Below are 18,315 nucleotides of genomic sequence, written 5' to 3' on the forward strand. Positions count from 1 at the left end.
AGCCCTGGATACTACCTGGATTTTAGCCTAATGAGACCCTGAAAAGATAAACCAACCACACTGTGCCAGATTTCTAACCTATAGAAATAGTGAGATAAATTTGTGCTGTTTAAAAGTGCTACATTTTTACAGCACAGTAATTTGTTACACAGCAATAGAAAACTAATAACAATTAGTAAAAAAAAAAATTATCAAAATAACAGTAATCCAGGAATAGCAGGGAAAAGAATGTTTCAGCACTTTCAGGGATTTAGAGGTGTTGAATATGCCTGAGTGGCATGTACAAGAGAAAGGAAAATGAGAAATCAAGATAAAAAAAAGTGTTTCTTCATGAAGAAACTTATAAGCTAGGAGAATATTCTGAATATTTTCCCAAGAGCAAAGGGAACCAATACATCATTTGTCATGATCAATTTGTGTTTATGGAAGATGGATGAAAAGGGTGTTGAATGGCAGGAGGCAGATCATTTAGGAGGCTTTTTCAGATCAAACAAGCATGGTGAGGATAGAGAAAAGTGGATTGTGGTGCCTTACCCTATGTACTCACTATTGTCTACTGTTTGTTCTTTCTCTCATTTGCTTTTTAGTTGTGCTCGACAATCACTGTTTTAGCACTCTGTGCCAGGCACCATTCCAGGCAGTGTGGATACCACTTCAGGCTCCCAGACCTTGGTAGGGATCATGTTGCTGCCCTTTTTCCCCCAGAAGCTGTGTAAAGTAATGTAAATACATAGTTTATGAATTTGAAAAACTGGTTCTGCCACTTATAAAGTGCACAACCTAGGGTGGGTCACTTAACCTCTCTGAGTTTCACTTTCCTGATTTGAAAATAATTGCTATAGCTACTTCAGAAAGCTATTGTGGCCAGGCGTGGTGGCTCATGCCTGTAATCCCAGCAGTTTGGGATGCTAAGGCAGGAGAATTACTTAAACCCAGAAGCTCAAGACCAGCCTCGGCAACATAGTAATACCCTGTCTCTATTAAAAATAAAATAACATAAAATAGAAGACTATTGTAAGCATCAACTATAGAGTACATAAAAACTTTAAAAGTCATAAATGCTTTCCAAATGGTGGACTGTCTTCTCTTCATCTCTTTACCTTGCATATGTTCCAGCTTATCTCATATTCTTTCTTTCTCCCAAGTCTCCTTCATTGTTGTTAGTAAATTCGTTCAATGAATAATTATTTAGAGTCTATTATATACTATTCACTCAGCTGGATGTTTTTATGTATTTGTTTACACATTCTCTCACACACATATCTATACACACACACACACACTTCTTGTTCTTCAAAGAGCTTACTCTCTGAACACTTAAGGCTATAACAACACTCATATTTTTAAGTAAAATATAAAAGTAGTTACAAAATATATAAGATCTGGCATACCTACACTTGTGTTTATATAGGTGTGTTGTGTGAAAGAGAAAAAGGTAGAGAAAAATGTGACTGTATACATAGAAACAAACGTTGGAAAATATACCTCAAAATGTTAGTATATTTCTCTCTGAATAATTTCCTTTGTCTTTTTTCATATTTTTCTGTATTTTTCAAATCGCCTGCTATAAATGCACTTTATGAATAGAAAAATAACTGAAAACATTTTAATAAAAATATGAAGTAGCAAATACTATAAAGGAATTACATGTAGGACGTTATGGGTCTACGTAAATTTATTTTTTTTTCAGAATTAAATGATGCCAGAGTGGAGATGAATAGAAATTTTGCAGGAAAGAACCTAGAGAATGCCATTTTAGGAGGAGGACCCAGGAGAAGTAGAGGCTCAGCATGGAGTGGTCAAGAAACACTATCATGTGTATATAGTTCCTGTGGCCGGAAGCACAGCTTGGGGTAGAGCAGGAGACAACTCCCGAGGAAATTGGGAATATCGTGCTAGGGGTCTTAAATTCTATCCTACAGGTGCTAAGACATTTAATCAGGGGATTCACTAATAGTCATACTTGCATTTTTGGTAGATTACAGCAGTGGTAGTGTGACATATGGAGAAAGAAGAGGTTAGAGGCAGGTGAGAAGCACGGAGACTCCTCAGGAAACCAGTTTCAGGTAAAGAAAAAAAAAAAATTGATGAAGGCCTGAACCAGGACAATATATTGGAAATGGAGAAAAATACTTTACAGATGATTAGGAAATATTTAGGGCTTAATTCCTATGCTGCTTAGGTCATACTGTGTGGCTAAATTAGTAACACCAAAACTCACATAAAAGAGTACTTGTATGCGTACATATCGTGCCTGCGTAATTTTCCCACTGGAAGAAGAGTCTCAAAGGGGATGGGAAGGCCAAGAACTGACAATGAAGATTTCATAACCTGTCTCTGGACTAATTTCTGCAAGCCCAGACGAGGCATTTGGGATGAGAAATTGCTGCCCTCTGTCTCAGAACCAGGCTGTGGAGAGACGAGAAAGAGCAATGAGTTGGGGAGAGGATTCCAGAGAAAGACCTCAGGACTTGATGGCAGATAAGAACAGATGAGCAAATGTGGAGTCATATGATGGTCACAGAACAGGCTGTGCAGAGACACAATTTTGGAAGAAAGAGAAGGAGTACTTTTAAGTCATTTTTAGTTTCTGCGGCAGCAGGATTTCCAACTGGCATAAAGATAGTCAGGAATGAACAGAAACAGTGAAGGGCCTGTGTGTGTCATGAGAACAGGATGTCAGGACTGGTTTGCTGTCAGCTGGAAATGACTTGGCTGTTCCTGCTGAGGAGGGACCCAGGGCATAGGGAGGAGTGAATTTTCCAACTCTCTCCAGCCCATGTTTCACCATATTCAATATCTGCCTTATGTTTGGGATAAGTGAGCAAATGTTTTTGTGGTGTAATTTTGAGGCTTCCTCTTAAACTTCTCTTCTTGGTCATATAAATAAGAAGAATCTAAAACTTTCCAAGTCAAGAGCAAATCTTCTCCTTCCTTACAGTGAATGTAGGGATTCAAATTCAAACTGAGCCATAAGTGACTGATCTCAGCCTTCCTGCTAGCAAGACTTAATGGACATGAAGGAGATGGGATGTCGGTACAGAGAAGAGAATCCTAATACAAGATGGAGAGGGAGAACAGAAAGGAAGTGTTCTGGAGACAGTAAGGCTTTGCAGTAAGTGCAAAGAGCCTGGGTCCAGAAGTTTGAGGGATCTCTGACACTTGCTTCCTGGGGTGATGCCCAGATGGGATCATAGCATCATTTATTTGAAGAGCTCTCTGAATTATGTTGCTTGAAGAAGTCAAATCTGGACTAGTCTAAGGGGCTAGATTACCTTAAAAATAAGATTCTTTCCATTTTCATAGTCACACTCTATGGACAAGGAAGACTTAAAACAACAAGTATTTGAAGCTTTTGCAGAAAATTAGAGGAACCCTACAAAAGTGAGTTTTCTATAATGAGATAACAGAGGATTTAAGCTGAACCAACATAGAAGACCCTAGGTTAAAGTCACAAGAATATACTATTTTTCAGTGAGGCCTGTTCTAAGTTTCAAAGGGCCATTCCTGCACTATTTCATCACTAAAATATATTTGGCATTTGGGAGGGTGTGTTTTTACTCAAGGGACAGTTATTTATTAGGCGAAAAGCCCCAAAGCACAGAAAATATGAGATAGCAGTAGGTAGTAGGGATAGGGGGCCAGGGCTGCTCTTGACCCCAAAGTCTTCAGAATGAGTGCTAGGAAGTAACCTGTCATGTGGCCTCCAGGAACCTGAAAACTGGAGGAACCACTTTTCTGAGAAGTCTTACTCAGCAGACATACCACCCACAGTTTCCTCTTCGCAGCTTCTCCAACTAAGACAAGAACAGCTGTCTTAATTCTTCCTCTCCCTCGCCATCAATGAGGCTCAGAAAAGCCAGTAATTTGCCTTTATTCTTCAGATGGCAGCTCTCTCCCAGTGGTAAACACTCTAATACCCTCCAGGGGACTTTTTTTTTTCTTTTTGTTTATTGATTTTCTAAAAAATATTTCTTATCTTTAACAGATTTTGTTTTTAGAGTAGAACAGTTGACAATGAGACAGAATGAGGTTTTCTTTATCATTTTAATGCTAGTTAAGCCTATTGGGATATGCAATAAACATTTATGTTATTGCTGTTGCTGTTGTTGTTAATAATTTGTTTGGGTTACACTTCTATCAGCTAGTTTTTTTGTTTGGAGTGGCTGAAATTGTCCTGGGTTGGGGGGATGTGGGTGGAGTAGAAAAGTCAAAAAGGTGGGATAGGATTTCTGTATTAATTACGAGGTAAAATTGTGTGTGTGTGTGTGTGTGTAAGACCTTGACTTAGAAAAGGTAATTATCTTTCCAATTGTAAAAAACAGAGCAGATCATTTGATGAACAATTTTAAAATTGACTTTTTCCTTTTTTTTTTTTTTTAACAGACTAGACCAAGCAGTAAAAACTGAATTTTAATTATCTACTGGAAATTCCTCCAGAATAAAGGGTCTGGTTCAGTTTCTATATTGCCTCTATGGGTCCCAGTCTGTGAAATGCCAAGGGTTGGACTGACGAGAAGTCTTCAGATTACCTGTCTCTTCTCTCCACCCCTACTGCTTCTTGCCTACAATATGCCATAGTGCCGGCGGGCAAAGTGTACCTGTTTAATTCTCTAGGTTAGAAAAAATTTCCTAGATTTTTCTCCTTGTCTTTCTATGTCCAAATGCTACTTACTTTTTAAAACAAAGACAACAGGCCAGGCATGGTGGCTCATGCCTGTAATCCTAACCCTTTGGGAGGCCAAGTCGGGCGGATAACTTGAAGCCAGGAGTTTAAGACCAGCATGGCCAACATGGTGAAACCCGTCTCTACTAAAAATACAAAAATTAGCTGCGCTTCGTGGTGCACGCCTGTAATCCCAGCTACTTGGAAGGCTGAGGCAGGAGAATCACTTGAACCCGGGAGGCGGAAGTTGCAGTGAGCCGAGTTCGCACCTCTGGACTGCAGCCTGGACAACAGAGTGAGGCTGTCTCAAACAATAAATAAATAAATAAAATAAATAAATTAAAACAAAACAAAACATAGACAACATACCTCCTTCATCATGAAGCCTCCTTTAATTCTTACAAACAAACAAAACCTTCTTAAACTTTCAAAGGGCATTTAAGAATACATACCAGTGTTTCATTAGTCTTTAAGGAGAATTTAGTGCATGCTAGGTTCTGGGTTAAGCATTTTACATTTATTAACATATGTAGGTAGATACAACTTTTACTTCCATTTTGCATTTGAGCAGAAAGGTGCAAAGATGATAAAGTGACTTGCTCAAGGCCATGGGTAAATGGCTGAGCCACTTATTTGCTGTATTAATAGAGATGATGTCCTTCATCTTTTACTGATGTTTTTACCATGTCTTATCCATACCTCGTTAAGTCTTTACATTTTACCCATTTATCAGCTAATTTATCTCAAGAACATTCTAGTGATGTGGCTATTACCATTTTCTTCATTTTATTAATTTTTTTCATCTGTTTTCAGGCTATAACAAAATATAATAAACTGGGTAGCTTAGAAGCAACAGAAATTGATTTCTCATCATTCTAGAAGCTCAGAAGTTCACGATCGAGGTAGCAGCAGAGTTGGTGCCTGGTAAGGACCCATTTCCTGGTTCACAGATGATGCCTTTTAGTGGTGACCTCAGGTGATGGAAGAAGTGAAAGAGCTCGCTTGGGCCTCTTTTATAAGGGAACAAATCCCATTCCCTAGGGCTCTACCCTTATGACTTAATCACCTCCAAAATGTCCCACCTCCCAACACCATTACATTGGTGACTAAGTTTCAACCTATGAATTTGGAGAGGACACAAACATTCAGACCATAGCAATCAATGAGTACAGCTTTCCCCGTCCATGGGAAATATGTTGCAGAGCAAAAATTGGGCCAGGTAATTTGACTAAGGATTGCATCCTTCCCATGCTTCTGAGCAGCCTTGCCTAGCCTCAGTCAGGGTCAGCGTGACCATGCTTTTGTAGGCCTGAACTTCTCCTTTAACACAGCCACCTGAACATCTAAATTGTGGAGATGGGCACGGCATGGCCCACACTGGCCCAGGCTTAATTGAAAAGCCTACTGAAAGAGAGTGTGGGCAGATCCTTCTGAAGTTATATTACTTCCAACAGAATTGGGGGTATCACTTTATTACTGGCCCATTATAGTTGGTCATAGAATATTAGGAACCAGGTCATTGGTTCACAGAATGGTTCCTCCTCTCCTCTGAGAATGGAATAAAGGTTCAGTCCCATTTGGCCAATATACACTGTCTTAGCTTGGGGTGTTATAACAAGATGCTACAAACTATATTGTTTAAACAATAAAAATTTACTTTTCACAGCTCTGGAGGCTGGAAGTCCAACAACAGAGTGCCAGCATGATCAGGTTCTGGAGAGGACCCTCTTCCTGTTTGCAGACTGCTGACTTCTTATTGTATATTCCGATGGTAGAAAGAGAGCAAGAGAACTCTCTGGAGTCTTTTTTTATAAGGGTGCTAACCCCATTTAAGGGGGCTCCCCCTCATAATCTAATTATCTCTCAAAAGCCATACCTTTCAACACCATTGCATTGAAGGTTAGGATTTCAACATGTGAATTTGTAGTGGGGTGACGGGGAGAGGGACACACAAATATTTAGTCCATAATGCATAATAACAAAAACTGAAGTGGGGTGAAGGGTCACTTAAGTGAATCCTTGCAGTATTAAAGGACACATTATAGTTCATTTATCCTTTTGGTCAATAAATATTGAGCACACACTATGAGCTAAATTCTAGGTGCATGTTAGAGCTTTGGTGGTACCACAATAAAATAGCCTTTTTCCCTATCCTCAGGGATTTTATAATTTTGTGAAAGAGATATGCAGATAGGCAGTTAACCTGCAGGTGGTGATTGCTCACAAAGAGAAAAGCAGGGGGCTGTAAAATTAGAGAAGCTAAGCTCACTTACCCTGTATGGAGTTCGATACAGAATGTTTGCTAGAGGAAGTGGTGCCAAGTAGATTTAGATAAAGAAGAAGGTGGTGGTGAGAGGACGGAAGTGATGGAAGGAATGAAAGGTAGTAGAAAGGAAATAGCACGCGAGAAGCTGTAGGAGAAAGGAGAAAGTGCACTTCTTGGCAAAAGGGATAGCACACACGTAGGTTAGAGGTAAGAGCGCACAGCAAGGCTGCAAAGGCCTTGGGAGCTCAGCATGGTTCGAATGCAGTTGTACAGGAGGACTGGCACACACTCTGCTTCTTGGAGGTTACAGCAACTGCTACTCTCTGAGGGTTTTGTTACTTATAGATCTACTCATCTAACAATATGTCATAACACACTAAGAGAATTCCTCCAGACCTTTGGACAAAAATGTTCTAACTTGGTTCAAAATAATTTATACTCAACATTCTTAGTATCTTGCTTCAAAAATAAATGGATGAAGAATAGTGTTCTGGCTACAGTTCTGTGTAACAAATCGCCCAACTGTAGTGGCTTAAAATGACAATTATTTTATTATGTTCACATAAGTGTAGGTCAGGGGCTCATAAAGGGCTAAGGGAGGAAGCTTGTCACACATCTATGGTGTGAGGCTACCTCCTAGACAAGACAAGTAATGGACCACTTGGCTTGTTTAGTGAGTGTGTGGTAAGCAGGGGCATGTGACAATTTGCTTAAAGGCAGACTTCTTCCTCTGGTCACTTTGGTCCAGCCTATTCAACTGGGCCTTGCCTGGCCTTCCAGTTTCTGAATTCCTACTTAGCATCTGAGATGGCTTGACCCTCATTCTGCACGAGAGTTTATAAATGGACTTTTGTGACTGCACCAAACTTCTAATGTCACAATGGCTCCACCTGCATACCCTTCTACCCTATGTGGTTTCATTCTTCTTCCCTTCCTGCTCAGAATTAAGTCTGAATTGAATGCTCCAATAGTCTCATAGATATTCTCATAGATATAGATATTCTCATAGGTATTCTCATATATCTTGGTTCATTCCTGAGGGTTCTTGAACCTCTCAGTTATTTTTTCTTCTTTCACCCCTGCATAATTTGAGAAAGCTTATCAAAGCTGGGAGTAGGAACCATGTCTCATTGGTTTCTTTTAAAATTTCTATTTAAAAATATTTACTTATTTTTTTGAACAGGTAATATATTCACATAGATAAAAATCCCAAGATGAAAATATAAATAAATAGGTTCTCTTCCTCCATACCACGTGCATCATAAATCCCCCCAATTTGTCTAGTACAGGTTCTCAAAACATTTACTGAATTTTTATAGTCAAGTTCCTCAATATGTACACCTAGTACATTGGTTGGATTTACTATAAAGCTGACGAGTCTTAAGCCTCAGGGCTCCTTACCTGCTGGGGCTCCTTCCAGGTCCTCTTTCAGAATCATCATCAACTTGCTTCTATGCCTTTGTAAAATATACTATTGTAATACATTTAAACCACATCATTTCCGTCTGTTGCCCCTTTCCACTGCAACCCCTTGGCATACTCTGCCTCCTATAAAGGGGCATTAGAGTAGCCTGTGGCAACTTTAGGATATAGAAAAGGGGAAATTGAAATGGGAATACATTTTATTTGGGTTTAGTGAGAGTTTATGAGCTTTGCAGTCTTTTTGTAAATAGCTAAGTAATTGTTAAGTATAGCAATGACTGTCAGTTCTATTCCTAACTGCTTGCCATGCAGTTTACCTAGTATCATAATGTGAACCTCCAGGGCCAGAGTTATTTTGCTATATATAAAAGTGCCCTATAGCATCTACAATTGGGAGTATGTAATGGAAAAGAAGATAGTGTTTATTAATACGAATATTGTTATTTTTCTGAATTTTGTGATATTTGTGGTATCCATCAGCACTTTTATATTTGTAATTTTTTCCCATTTCTTTTCTTCATTTTCTAAACACTTTTCATACAATTTCTTTGTTACTTTGCATTCCTTTTTTCTTAGTGCGGTGTCCAAAATTGTAAGAATCCTTTATCCCACAAAAATTGATCCTCTCTTTTACAGAATTGCCCAGCAGATGTCTTTTTCATTTCCTTTGCTTGTGGTTTGCCCATCTGTCAGCTGTGAATGACCCAAACAACACGACACGCTATTTCTAACTCAACAGTCCTGGAAATTTCTTGACCTTTGGCAAAGCCACCAGATCACCATCACCATCATTATTGTTTATAGAAACATGAAAATTCAACCATAAAAAGTCATCTTGGGCTGAGCATGGTGGCTCTAACATGTAATCCCAGCACTTTGGGAGCCTAAGGTGAGAAGATCACTTCAGGCCAGGCATTGAAGGTCAGCCTGGGTAACATAGCCAGATCTCGTCTCTACAAAACATAAAAAACCAATTAACTGGACCTGGTATACATCCCTGTAGTCTGGCTACTCCAGCAACTGAGGTGGGAGGATCATTTGAGCCTCAGCCTCTGGAGTAGCTAGGACTACTCCCCAGTAGTGTGAGTGGTGTGAGCTCTGATCACACCACTGCACTCTAGCCCGGGCAGCAAAGAGTAACCCCTTCTCCAACCAAAAAAACAAAATAAAAATAAAAATAAAAAAATAAAGAAAGAAAAGAATCATCTTGGCTATGTCAATGCCAAAGTTAATGAGTTGAGAGATGAAGAAGACAAAAAAGAAAATCTTAAAGACATCATAAATTGGGGCAGGAGGCAGGAGATGGCTTCTTTGCTGCACTTTCTCCAAAAAACATTTCTGGTTTTATTTCCAATTTGCTTAGCAGGTATGCTCACTCTTTCACTAACCTTGAGAGACATTGTCAGTTGTGCATAAGGGAAGAACATGAAGGACGACAGATAAACTGTACACTGACACAGAACATGGAGTCTGAGTCATTTGTTTTCTTTGACAGATCTTTACCATGCTGGATTGGAAGAGAAAAGACCATCAGTAAAGCAAATGGATCAAATGGAGTTATAAATCAACTCTGTACTCTAGAGGATTGACTCAACTGCAGACACCTTCAACACATACCCTCATGGCTTTATTTTTTCTGCTTATGTGGAAAAATAACAGTAAATACAGTTAACTATCCCAAGACAGAAGAGTATTATTAAAAAAGAATACAATGTTATTGATTTTTCAAGACATAATCAGATATTTTTAAACTCTGATTTAATAAAACATAATGTAATTTCTTTTATGGGATTTTTTATGCTTTCCCAATGTTTATTACCCTGTGTGTTTCACACTTCAAAATGAGAGTATCGTAGTAAGATCACTTGAGAGGATCCTGATCTAAGTTACAAAATCCCCATGGCCTTTATATCCACATTGTCACATTCCCCGAGTCATCTCTTTCTACTTTATTGAATCTATTACACTTTATACTTATTTATGTTTTTCTATTTACTTTATATATACAATATAATGGGGTACATAGTATAAGAGGAAGATGGCACTAGCAAGTATTCCTAAGTTGGTTTAGCGAATGGGAATAAGGGTAGGACGTTAGGAAAGCTTCTTAGAAAGTTATTAAAGCTTTTTAAAGCAGTACTATGGCTGTTTTGTTCTCTATTCTCTACCTAGCATGTAAGGGTTCTTGACATTTGGGAGTTATTGTGATATAAGGAAGGGATATATGAGTAGATAAAAAATTATTTTCCAGGTAGACAACAACTTGTTCAAAGAAAAAGGAATGACAGAGATCTGTATTTATTATTCATTGAAGGCCTACAATATGCTAAAAATGCTATATGGATATGGTTAAAGATAAATTTGAGTAGTGACTACATTAGTAAATACATCCACATCAGACCTCACAGCTTCACAGTTTTCAGCAATATTCAAAAAGAATACTACTTGGAAGGAACCAGGCAGTTGGCAATATAATTGGGCTACAGCTGAAACCCTCAAACCTCTAAATTGCAATTTGTATCAGGAAATAAGTCCCCTTTATTATTTAAGTCAGTTTGAGGTGGGTTTCTTTTATTTGCAACTGAAGCAACTGAGCTTTATGTCAGATAAGATAAAGATTAAAAAGGAGAAAAAGTGACATGTTCTCCCAGAGCTGTTCTAAATGTGGTCTGAAGAACAACAGCAATAGCAGTACTGCCTTGGAACTGGATAGAAAAGAAAATTCTTGGGCCCCATGCGAGACATGCTGAATCTCTGTGGGGGCAAACTAGGCCTCTTCATTCGACAAGCCTTCCAGGTGATTTTTATGCAGGCTGAAATTTGAGACCTGCAGTCATGTGAGTTCCATAATCTGCATTTCTAATAAGCTACAGGTACTCCTGGAAGGCAGGCCACCTTTTAAGTAGCACTGTTGTAAAATATTCTGTTTATTGAGTGGGCTCAGGCGAGGGCTTCAGAACTTCAAGGGATATATACTGTTTTCCTCACCAGAGGTAAGTCCTAAATAACCGTGAACACATTCAGGCTAGTTTCTTTCAAAAGGAAGAAGTGAAGCAGCTGGGAGAATCTCTCTTCTCTGTGTCAGCAGATCAACAATAAAGAAATATTTATCCCGCTGAGCGCGGTGGCTCGCGCCTGTAATACCAGCACTTTGGGAAACCGAGGCGGGTGGATTGCTTGAGGTAAGGAGTTCAAGGCCAGCCTGGACAACATGGTGAAACCCCATCTCTACCAAAATACAAAAATTAGCTGGGCATGGTGGTGGTTGCCTGTAATCCCAGCTACTCGGGAGGCTGAGGCAGGAGAAGTGCTTGAACCCGGGAGGCTGAGGCAGGAGAAATGCTTGAACCCAGGAGGCTGAGGTTGCAGTGAGCCGAGATTGCACCACTGCACTCCAGCCTGGGCAACAGTGCGAGAGAAAAAAAAAAAAAAAAGAAACGTTTATTATCTCTTGTTCTTTGGTTACCAGCAACACGTATCAGTCTTATAATGAACAAACAAAAAGTGAAAATATTCTGAGTAGTTAAAAGATAAAGAACTCAGTGCAGCTTGCAGCAGCAGAAATGTGTAACCCTTCTCTCTAGAGTAGTACCACTGGATGACTTAGTTACAAAGATCTTGTACTCTTGTGTGTCTTCACTTAAGTGTGTCATTCCCAGCATGAAAAGATCGGCTTAGCATTGGGCCCTGTTATCACCCATGTGTTTAAGATTTTTGGGAGTTCATGATTGGCTGGCTTATAGTAATCACATGCAGCAGCTGAGATGCTGTTCGCTAAAGAGTTGCTGGAGATACAAAAACACAGATGTTCACGATAATGCCTCTAATACAGAAAAAATAAGAAAAAAAAGTAATGTATGGAATAGAAAGTTATATAAGAAAGCCAAAAGCTGAGGCATCAGAATGAATTTTGAAAAGTTATGACACTGATCTAACATGATGCATATATTTAATAAGAATACAAATAGCATATGGTAGTTACTGTGTTTTCATGGTAGGTATGATGCTTGTTTTGTATACAGCAGGATTTCTCAATCTGGGCACTATTTACATTTATTTCCTGTTTTTTGCGGGGTGGAGTGGTGTCTTGTATATTGTACTATGTACTTCAACATCCTTGGTCTCTACTCACGAGATGTCAGTAGCTCCCGCATTCTTCACTCATGACAAACATAATGTCTCCAAACTTTGCCAGATGTCCCCTGGTGTCAAAATTGCACTTGGTTTAGAACCACTGATTGAGATAAATTAGATCCTGGGAAACACATGCTCCAGTAAGAATAATTTTCAAGTAATTTTGGGTAAAGTAAGTTTTGCCTTTGAACATAGGAGGCAGGTACCCGTTATCAGTGATTAGTAACTTTCTACGGATTCATTTAGATGCAAATGAATGTAAACATCTTTATCCTTCAGGAGATGTCCTATTTTTCCAAAGCATGTATTGTATAGGGGAAGGATAAGTTTTGGCAAAAGAGTTAACCATTTCTTGCTCTTTCTGACTTGGTGGCATTTGAAAATATAATGCTTTCTGAGGTTTGGGTAGAAAGTTGAAGGAAGTAAGGACACTACAGATCCCAGGTGGTATGTTCAACATTTCCTCCTATCCAGAAGACTTTAAAAGAGAAAAATGATCGTGGAGTTGAACATTTGGCTCCACAGATGGTATTGGCAATCATTTGAATTTCTGGACAATGGCCTAAGATATCAGAATGATGAAACTTGGATAATGTAGCTCATCTCACTGAAGTGGGGGACACTTGCTTGGCTGGAATAGCTCTTCTCAATATGTGGTCTGCAGAATACCAATTCTTGGGCCTTATCACCAACTTACTGAGCTCAGCAGGAAAAGGGGGTTGGAAGACACTGAGTTAACTTCTGTAAATTAGCTTTACAGGTGCTCCTTATGCATTGAGTTTTGAGAATATATGGCCTACTAGATAGCTTTTTTGTCAATTAACAGCACTGAAATATGGAGAAGGTGAGAGAAAACAAGATACAGAGTAAAGACAGAAAAACATCAAGTATTTTATAACTCTAAAAAAAATAATAAGACCAGAAAGGGTATATGTTCATATTCATATGTGAAATTCAGATTAGCACATCAGGCAACCAATACAAATCTATTAAAATTACTAAGACTTTCTGGGTTGAAGCTCAAACTTGGAAAATGGTGGCTTAAGGGTAAGCTCTTTACAAAAACAGTACATTTTTGTAGTGTGGGAGTGTCAGATCCCAGGGTCCAGGTCCAGCCTATGCTGTGGTCCAAGGGGAGTGAGTGGATGGGCAGAAAGAACATGCAGGGGGCCGGGGGTGAGGTGGGGTGGGGTGCGGGAGGGTGGAGGGGGGCGTAGACAGGTGAATATGGTTTTATTCAGCAGCATTTCTCATCAACAGCTTACTTACACTAGCTCTTTACACTGTGCACCTTTATCTTGGCCATCTACTCTGGCTCTGTGGCTCCTGCTGTCCCCATGCCTGCAGCTGCACGGCTGGCTGTCCCTTGCCTTCAGGGTCAGCAGCTTAACTCTTTCCCTCCCTGGGCACCAGTGCGGGCCATGCTGTGGCTCTCCTTTGTCTTCAAGATGGACAGCTTTGGCTCTCTCTCTTTCTCTGGACACCAGAGCTTGCACAAGAGCCATGTTGAGCCAAGCTGAGCCCCAAGAGCCCCGGTACAGTGTTAGCAGTGCAATTATACCTTTTACAGACAATAGTGGTTCAGAGCCAAGTATGAACTTATACAAACAGGTTATATAACAAATAGAGGTGTGCACCTGTTCGCCAAACTAGCTGAGTCATGAAGGCCTGGATATCTGCCTTGGCCTATCCTTGACCAAAGCACATCTATGTACCTTACACTCCACCCCCTAGGCCAAGAGAGACATCAGTTTTGGACACACAGGTTATGCATATAAGCTTTGTGCACACAGGCCCAATACATACGTATAGGCTTGACACATAAGCCTGACACATAAGCTTTGGGCACACAGGCCTGATACATACATAAGCTTCTGGGCATGCAGGTCCATTACATATACAAGCTTTGATAAACTGCCCAGCTATTGGCGCAGATTACCGTAGGTGTCACTTCCTTGGTGATTACTATCCACATTGCCCTGAGTTTAGCTTATTGGCAACTTTGCCTACACCTGGTTTTAAACCGCATGGTGTCAGTACTAGGCTGGGCTGCACCAGCAGTCCAGGCAGCAGTAGCACCCCAGCTAGACTCAGCTGTGTACCATGCCCTATTGGGAATGGGGGGACGCCCTTCCTAATGGTGAAGGCTCAGGGTCTAGTGGTGCCTCACACCCCACGGCCTTATCTTGTATTAGGACTACAAGCCCTAAAACTTCTTGTAACTCTGCTGCTAAGGGAGTTGTACTCAGCATACTCCACTGCTCTAAGTAGGCACCCTACTTCATTAAAGTGGATGTCTGCGCCATCCTTGTCCAGGGGCTCATTACCCACAAATGCACCCATCCAGCTACAGGGCAAGTTGTCTGCATGATGACTGTAACCCATCCTGCCATGCTTTTATGGGCCTGAAGGGCAGCATATGCAGTCACTAGCTGCTTTCCCAGTCCGGGGGCTGGTTACCCAGGAACACACCCATCCTGCTATTACTAACTGCTTCTCTATTAATGAACACCAGAGCTCAACTCCCTTCCACAGCTGAGACTAACAGCCCGCTGGCGCTTCCAATCACTCCATGCACTGCTATAGGCCCTAGCCAAAACTATCTGTGGTTAGATGTACATCTAGTGTAAATGGGCACCCTTGATTTACTACACAGAAAGGCTGTCTTAGCCTCATCATCCTAATTCCAGGTAAGAGAGGGCACTGCCACTTTTCAACCTGCAAGAGAATTAGAGGTTAACATTACATTATTAACAAAATCACAACATATGTTGGGGCTATACAATAGCCCTGCAACAACACTGTGAAAGTTCATTGTTGCCCTCCCATGAAGGCAAACTTCCTGGCTGTCAGTGAACTGTCCCTATTCTGTTGTCAAATGGTCCATCAAGCCCGTGACAGACATCACAGTTACCAAACCATGCAAAACATTCAGCCCCAGAATGCATTCAGGTATGGGAGAGACACAGTGCATACACAGAGAGCCAAGCGGCCCATGCCAAGATGCAAAGACACAGGTTTTCACTTTCACTGACTGGTCTTCACAGCCATTAATAAATGCAGCTCTGCCTGGAAATTTATCCGGGTTCAGAGACCAGTAGATTGCCAAGTCCAAAGGTAGCTCTGGTTGTCCGGTGCCCCCCACAAGCCGGGCATGTCGACCATTTCTCTTATCAAACAGAAAAGGCTTTACACTCCCACTAACGGCAGCAGGTACTCTTTGAAGTGGAATGCCAGGGCAGGACTGGGCCGTGAAGCAATATCCTTCTCCCGAATGACTTGCATTAAGTCTGTACGTGACTGCCGACATTACTTGCTTAACTCCCACAACTTAGCGAGGACACAGGCACCAAAGGTAATGTGTTCCACCACAGTAGTGGGGTCTATGGCCCACCCTTGGGGCCTGACAGCTGCTCATGCTCTATTTTCATGTGGATCATTGGGTGAGCCTGCAATGGAGGTTCTTCCTTCTCCCCGCACTGCGTCCTACAAGGACTGGGCATGCACGCCCTACAGCGCAGTCAAATGGCCATCTGATTCTGCTTGTAAAGTCATGCTTCTTCTTGATGCTGTGCACTTCCAGGTGCTGCAGCGCCTTCTCCACACTCCCAGGAGACCCATCCACTATCATTTATGTTTCCATTGGGGCCCATCCAAGCAGCACCGCCGCCACCAGGTACCACAGCTTATGCTGCAGCCTCATAGCTGACCAGGGAGCCCTCAGAGACTGAAGACCTGCCCACATCTTCCCATCCACATTGTCAATTGTCAGATCCTGGGGTCCAGGTCCAGCCCATGCTGCGGTCTGAGGGGAGTGGGTGGATGGGTAGAAAGAGCACTTAGGGGGCTGTAGGCAGGTGAATATGGTTTTAATCAGCAGCAGCTCTCATCGACAGCTTACTTAACTAGTTTACGGTATGCACCTTTATCTTGGCTGTCTGCTCTGGCTCTATGGCTCCTGTCGCCCTCATGCCTGCAGCTGCACCACTGGCTCCCCCTTGCCTTCATGGTGAGTAGCTTAACTCTATATCTGGGCACCAGTGTGAGCCGTGCTGTGGCTCCCCTCTGTGCATCTGCAAGACGGGACAGCTTTAGCCCTCTCTCTGGGCACAAGCACAAGATCCATGTTGAACCAAGCAGAGCCCCAAGAGCCCCTGTACAGCATTAGCAGGGCAATTATACCTTTTACAGGCAATAGTGGCTCAGAGCCAAGTATGAACTTACAAAAACAGGTGATATAACAGATGGAGGTGTGCACCTGTGCCTCAAACTTGGTGAGTCATGTAGGCCTGGATATGTATGCACCCTGGCCTATCCTTGACCAAAGCACATCCATGTACCTTACAGGGAGGCAGGGTTCTACTGTATATCAAAGTGTGTATACTGTGGAAATCTTTAAATTAGATTTTAGAGTCGATTTTCGTGGGGATAGCAGGAGAGGAACAGAGGTGACATCACAGTAGCTGTACATACAAGCAGCAGAGACCCATGACAGAAATGAGCAACATGTCCCAACTGTCATGCTCGACCCATATTTACTTCCGTAGGGATAGCATCATGTTTAAGAGGCCAAAGAAGAGAACTAGAGCCAGTGAATAAGACATAGGATTTATTGAGGGGACTTACATGCAAGGTGGTCCAGTAGTAGCAGGCTGGACAGGAGAACTGCAACCGCTTGTAAAAGGTATGAAGTTTATATAGTATTTTCACTTAGCACCCTCCTCTTAGCACAACCTCCACCTGGCAATCTTCATTTAAGCCCATACAAAGGGCCTCGATCCTCTGTATGGCCTGTATTCCATGGGATGGACTGAGGGTTCAGATGTTCCTCATACATAAGGCATAAATTTCCAGGTTGGCCGCTCCCAGATTCCTTAGCTCAGAACTCTGAACACACATTGTTCTTAGACCATAGGGGCATTCTCAGGATATGCTGTTATTGCCATCAGGTGCATCTGCCATACACCAACCAAAGAAGCACACAAAGCCAATCCCACAGCATCTGCAAAAACACTCCTTCAGCTAAAAGAGTAACAGATTCTTGACTTTTTAATAATTTTGTTCCTGAGAAAGAGAAAGTATCTAGGGGGAACTGACACTTGAGGCCTAAACATATAATGAAGTGAAAGAGATTTGCCTGTGAGTAGAAAGCTGCCATATGTTGCTAGTTTGTAATAGTGAGAGCAGGAAACAGTAAGCATAGCCTGAAGTTTGCTTTAAGAATCAGATTTCAAGAAATTCAGAGAAAAAACAGTAATGACACAGCATCATAAGACATCTGGAAGGGAAGTCTACTAGAGAAATAGGAAAGTTCTTTAGAAAAAAAAAAAAAAAGCAATTCACATTGTATATTGCAAGTGGCCTCAACCAACAACAAAAAGACATGATTTTAAAAACCAGTGGTGTCGTACAGTTTGCTGAAATGGCCAGATTTTTAAAAGTAGTATGTATATGTCAGAATAATTGATCAGATATTAAATTGTTTTGTTTACCTTTATTTTTCCATCTCCCATTCCAAAAAATATTTCATCAGGCTAATTCATTGCCTCATTATTTTCTCTAGAGTGGGAAACAGAAGCTTCTTAGATCTATCACTCTTCTTTATTTTTCTGTAAAAGACTTAAGCTTATAGAGATTATGCTATTCATGTTTCTGAAAAGTAGAGATGATAGTGATATAAATACTTTTGAGAGATTTCCTTAGCCTGGGAAACAGATAAAGGTTGATGGGTTCTGAAAACAGCAAGTTCTCATATCCCATTATGATTCAACCTCCAGAGTGTTTTCAGCACCATAGAGCATATGCCTGTGTGGAGCAGCTAAGGATA

The 18,315-nt window shown here is 41.1% G+C and overlaps 1 long non-coding RNA gene across 1 annotated transcript in view; it reads left to right on the forward strand.

Moving 5' to 3' along the window:
• LOC134740272 (uncharacterized) overlaps positions 1-10,135 on the forward strand; it is an 88,968-nt gene extending 78,833 nt beyond the window's left edge. The window contains exons 3-5 of the long non-coding RNA XR_010127611.1: positions 5,480-5,590; positions 6,333-6,565; positions 9,850-10,135. This is a non-coding gene — a long non-coding RNA (uncharacterized LOC134740272). The remainder of the gene's footprint in view (positions 1-5,479; positions 5,591-6,332; positions 6,566-9,849) is intronic.
• Positions 10,136-18,315: the final 8,180 nt, after the last annotated feature.

The sequence above is a fragment of the Pongo pygmaeus genome, chromosome 9, assembly GCF_028885625.2.
Source record: "Pongo pygmaeus isolate AG05252 chromosome 9, NHGRI_mPonPyg2-v2.0_pri, whole genome shotgun sequence".
NCBI lineage: Eukaryota > Metazoa > Chordata > Mammalia > Primates > Hominidae > Pongo > Pongo pygmaeus.